We start from the raw sequence: 6,100 nt of genomic DNA on the forward strand, positions 1-6,100 counted from the left end.
GCAGCGCTTTCCATCTCACAGTGGCCACAAGAGGGCAGCAAAGCCCAAGCAATGCCATCCTCAGGCAGGCTCTGCCTTTCTTGGTGGACCTGCAAAGCAGTAAATTCATCTCTCTCTCAGTTAGGTAGAGTGTTTTTAAAAGGATTGGACCCCGGTGTGGTTGGTAGCTCACACCTATAATCCCAGCACTTTAGGAGGCCGAGGCCAGTGGATCACCTGAGGTCAGGAGTTTGAGACTGGCCTGGCCATCACGGCAAAACCCCATCTCTACTAAAAATACAAAAATTAGCCAGGTATGGTGGTGTGTGCCTATAATCCCAGCTACTGGGGAGGCTGAAGCAGGAGAATCGCTTGAACCCAGGAGGCAGAAGTTGCAGTGAGCCAAGATTGAGCCACTCCACTCCAGCCTAGGCGACAGAGCGAGACTCTATCTCAAAATGAAATCAAAAGGACCCTCAGAAGGTTGAGCGTACTGTTTTTCCCTCTACCTCGTGCTTGGAGAATGAAGCTACATTCTCTATAAAGGGGATAGGAAAAGGAATTGATGTGTGTCAGGCATCTTCTTAAGCCAAGCAGCCTGCCTTCATGGACCATGTGATCTGCATAACTATCGCGTGAGGTTGGTATCAATATCCTTTCTCTCCTGATTGGTCAAGGGACTTGGGCAAGGTCTTGCTAATCAGAGACAGAGTAAGGACTTGAACCTAGGCCCTGCTAGAAAGCATGGAGTCTTGCTCCTACACCAGCCTGCACCCCTACCAGCCACTGCTGACTATGCATTCACATCCATGACCTCACTGGCATTCCGCCTTGGCCCTGCAGGTGAGGCCCGGAAGGTATTATGACACTTAGGAAGGGAAACTGTCTCAGAATGAACCTTAAGCTAATGATGCTGCCAGAATAAGAATCCAGCTCTAACTTCCCTTCCCAGGCAACTAGGGGAGCAGTTAGGCCCACAGGCTCTGGAGTCAAATCAAGGCTCCACTGTTTGCAAGCTGTGACCCTGGGCAAATCGTGCAGCTCTCTCTGAGCTCAGCTTGCTCATCTGTAAAAGAGAAATGACAGTACTGACCTGCATTTGACGCTATAAGTGTTCTTCTTAGCGTAGGGGTGGAAAGGTATGATACCTTTCTTCACCCACCATAAGACTGACGAATGACACTCGTACAACAAAAGACAAATTAACAAGATAAAAGCGTAACAAATTTACTTAAAGTGTTATGTGACACAGGAGCTTTCAGAATAAAGACCTAAAAACTCAAGAGAGAACTGTCTATTTTTAGCCTTAGATCCCATGAAGAATGCACAGCCATGTAGAAATGTGATTGGACGATTGGACAGAGAGGGTATGATCTAATGCTAATAGGCTGAGTGGGGAAACCCAGCAAGGCCTGGCTGTTCAGATTCTTCTTGGCCTCTCTGTGTGGCGTTCCTTCCTCCCTGGTTTGGGGCAAGGTCCCTTCTGGAATAAGAGTCTTATTATCTGCTATCAGACAAGGTAGGTCAGAGAATTTCTTTATGGCCAGCTCTTACACAGAAAGGCAGGGGAAAGTTAAAGTCATACTTCTAGGTTTTATGGCTGGCTTTGGGGAAAAGGAATTCTAGTTTTTATGGCCTGAGGAGAGGTTTTTTTCTCCTGGAGGAGAAAGGTTAGCAGAAGAAAAGGAAAAGGAAAAGGACAGAGAGAGACTTTGTTTATGAAACCCTTGGAGTGTCATTCAGTTCAAAGCACTCAGTATGTCAAGACACCATACTTCGGGATATCGTTTTCTGAACCCTGACATTAGCCGTCCACTCTTCCTAAGTGAACTGCAATAGTTTTCACAGCTGTTTTTAAAAGGTCACTGTCTTTGTTTTATGCTGCAATAACAGAATACCTGACACTGGGTAATTTATAATAAACAGATATTTATTTCTTGTGGAGGATGAGGAGTCTATGGTCAAGGCGCCTGAATTCTGGGCAAGGACCTTCTTCCCATGGCAGAAGGCAGAAAGGTAAGAAAGAGAGAAAGGGGGTGAGGCGACTCAACTCATCCTTTTACAAGGGACCCACTTTTGCAAAAACTAACCCACAACCCACCCCTTCAATAACAGCATTAAGCCACCTGTGAGGGCAGAGCCACCATGACCTAATCACCTCTCCAAGGTCCCACCTCCCAACGCTGTTGCCTTGGGGATTCCATTTCCAACACACAGACTTTGAGGGACATAGTCAAGCCATAGCTGTTGTCCAGATCTTGCCGGGCTGGAATTTATTTCTGGTCTCCTGTCTAGTAAGGACCAAGGTAGTTACCTGTGATGGGATTGCTGCTAGGGGACCTGGGTTTCCGTTTAGACATTTCCATGAACTTGCTGCATTAGCTGTGGGGACTCACTCCCCATCTGTGGGCTCAGGACAGTCAGGTGTGAAGCAAAGGCAACGTGTCAGTGAACCCTCCCTCACTGCTGACCCGTCCCCTCGCTTCCTTGGCTTTTCTTTGCTCTGTTTCCCAAGTGAGCACTGGACCTGCCTCAGGCACCACTGCGATGGAGCAACTTTGGGTTCAGTTACAACTTCTGAGCCTCTTGGCTCTGGTCACTTTTTCAGTGGAACACTTCTTCTTCCTTTTATTTTTTTAAGAGAAAGGGGCTAGGCATGGTGGCTGACACCTGTAATCCCAGCACTTGGGGAGGCCAAAGCGGGTGGATCACCCGAGGTCAGGAGTTCCAGACCAGCCTGGCCAACACAATGAAACCCTGTCTCTACTAAAAATACAAAACAAAAATTAGCCGGACATATTGGCAGCTACCTGTAATCCCAGCTACTTGGGAGGCTGAGGCAGGAGAATCATTTGAACCTGGGAGGTGGAGGGTGCAGTGAGCTGAGATCGTGCCACTGCACTCCAGCCTGGGTGACAAAGTGAGACTCCTCCAGCCTGGGTGACAAAGTGAGACTCCGTCTCAGAAAGAAAATAAAAAGAGAAAGGGTCTCACTCTCTGTCACCCAGGCTTCAGTGCAATGGCCCAATCTTGGCTCACTGCAGCCTCAAAATCCTAGGCTCAAGCCATCCTCCCACCTCAGCCTCCCAAGGTGCTGGGATTACAGGCATGAACCTCTGGGCAAAGCTTTGTGATTCTTAATACTTTTGGAACAAGGAGACCTGCATTTTCATCTGCACCGGGCCCTGCAGATTATTACACAGTGGGTCCTGGTGTGGATTCGTGTGCCTGGGTTGTGTGCCCATTCGTTGAGCTAGGGTACGGGGATCATCAGCTACACCCAGACCACACAGACCCAGAAGCGGGGAACAGGGATGCTAGAGAAAAACTGAAGCGCGTTACCAGAAGCAGGAATGGTTGTCGCGTCGGCAAAATTGAACACATGTGCGTACCGACACCGATGTGGGAAAGTTCTGAGTATTTGAGGGAAAACCCAAAATCATGCCGTCGGAGCTCTTCCTGGCCTGGAACAGCACCGCGGCATGCGTGGCTCCGTGGAGGGCGTGGCGCACCGTGCAGCATTACTCGCAGCGTGGAGAGTTCCAGTTCCCAAATGGCAGCGTCAGGCAAGCTGCCTCCAATCCCCCTCCCTGGGACAACCAGAAAGAAACATCCAGCGCCCAGATCCACACCAGCAGCAACCCAGAGCTCGAGTCTGAGGATGAGACGGTTCCAGGGCCACAGAAAAGAGGAAAACCTCCGGGCAGATGAGGGGGAAGGAGACCTCCAGGTCAGGACACCTCCGCCCACCCACATTCGGCCTGGCACCGATCCTGCGGAATCTCTCCCCAGCGCACGGTTTCTACACTGGAACGACTGAAGCTGAGGGGGTGCGCCAACTCCCACACCTTCGCGGGTCCCCTGGCAGGAGACCTGTCCTTGCCTTTCCGCCGGGGTGTGGCTGTGACTGAAGGAAGCGGCATCCCTGAGCAGACTCGGAGACGGAGAGAGGCGAGGGCACTCCCATCCCGGAAACTCTGCCCTGTAACTGGGCCAAAGGAGACGCCGCATAGGAGCGACTGTTACGCAGCACCATGCTGTAGGAGGTACATTCCTCTGATGCCCTGGGCGCAAACCCCTAGCCAGCCTCCCACACTGCCAGGATAACCCTTTTGAGACTTCCCCTCTTTGGGACAGGCCGCACTCCCACCTTTTACTGGAGATGAAGCGAACCTGGGTTTAGGGCGCCACCTAGAGCCGAAAAAAGGAAGCGACCTGGCCGCGAAGCTTCTCTAGGCAAGGATGTCCGGTAGAAACCCGAACAAGCCAGACCGAGAAAACTGGAGTAAATAACTAATCCTTCATTGTAAAAACACAGACGTACACCCACAGAAAACACCAGCAAGCAGGAGACTATGACCTACGCAAAAGGAGAAAGCAAAAATCCAGTGACTGGCCCTAACGACATGGCGATTGGTGAACTCCCTGACCAAGAATTCAAAATAGCGGTTTTAAGGAAACTCAGTGATCTCCGAGATAGCACACAAAAGCAATTCAGAAACTTATCAAAGTTAACAAAATATTCACGTAATTTAAAAAACCAAACACATCTTGAAACTGAGACGTTCATTTACTGAATCGCTGAAATTCATTTGCTGAAGAACTCTACAGACGCTCAACAGCAGAGGCAACCAAACAGAGGAAAGAATCAGTGGGCTTGAAGACTGGCTATTAGAAAATACAGCCAGAGGGGAAAAAGGAAGAAAATAACTAAAAGGAATAAAGACCACCAACAAGATCTACAAAAGTAACTCAAAAGACCAAATCTAAGATCTACAAAAGTAACTCAAAAGACCAAATCTAAGAATTGTTGGTGTTCAAAAGGGAGCTGAGGCCGAGCTTTTGGTTCATTCCTGTAATCCCAGCACTTTGGGAGGCATAGATGGGAGGATTGCTTGTGGCCAGGAGTTCAAGACCAGCCTGGACAACAGAGCGAGACCTCATCTCTACTAAAAATTAAAAAAATATTAGCTGGGCACGCTGATGTGCACCTGTAGTCCCAGCTACTCGGGAGGCTGAGACTGGAAGACCGCTTGAGCCTGAGAGATGAAGACTGCAGTGAGCCGTGATTGTGCCACTGTATTCCAGCATGCATGACAGAGTGAGACCCTGTCTCAAAAAAACAAAACCAAAACAGTGGGAACTGAGCAAGAGCAAGGGGCAGAAAGCTTATTCAAAGAACTAATAATATAGTAATACCCAACCTGTCGTGGCACTCCTTTCTGTGCGAGGCACTGTGCTAAGCAATTAATATGTACTATCTCATTTAATTCTCTCAGCGACTCTATGGCAGAGTATTATTAATGGTGCTTCATGAAAGGAAAAACTCAAGGAAATATCTCTTCTTCCTATAGCGTGAGAGCCAGCTAAGGAGTGCAAGCCACCCCACAACCATGGGGTGAGAAGTGTCCTCTCTGTTCTCCCAGCAGTCCTGTGCTTCCCTGTTACAGAGTACCCACCACTCTGCTGTGATGGCCGTGACCCTGCGTCTCTTCTATGTGAAATGAGAGCTGGAGGCATGGCTCACTCCATGATACAGTTCTAGTCCCTAGAACAGAACTAGGCTCCTATGAGGAAATGCAATAAGGACAGCAAACAAAGAAAGAGAGAGGTAGAAGGAAGCTCAGAAGTTTAAAGGACTCAGTCTGGCAGAAAAAGAAAGAGGAGATGAGGAGGGCGTGAAATAAAGGGAAGCTGAATGCAACAAGTTCAGAGGGGAAACTCTACAGAATGTAAATGGAAAATAAAGTTAATCAGCAGGGATGAAAAGATATCTTAAACGTCAACACCAACAGGAAAAAGACCTAACTGTATATCATATTGAACTTTAAATAATTTAGTGGAATATAATTTTAATGGAATACAATCTTGTTCTTTGCTTTGTAAATGTGTCGATGGTCATCGTATTGATGTAGTAATTCCAGCACTATTTTGTGACTAAGGAAGGTTACAGCAAATGTATTGTTTGGGGGAATAATAATTATCATTCACTAAGAGAGAAGGGAGGAAATATATGGAATGGGAACAAACGAAGAACACCACACTGCTATATTCAATTAAAGATTACCAGTAAGGCCTTCCCTCTTGCTCCACATAGATAGGTAGAGAGATGATAGCTATA

The sequence above is a fragment of the Rhinopithecus bieti genome, unplaced genomic scaffold (assembly GCF_001698545.2).
Source record: "Rhinopithecus bieti isolate Rb0 unplaced genomic scaffold, ASM169854v2 scaffold_2350, whole genome shotgun sequence".
NCBI lineage: Eukaryota > Metazoa > Chordata > Mammalia > Primates > Cercopithecidae > Rhinopithecus > Rhinopithecus bieti.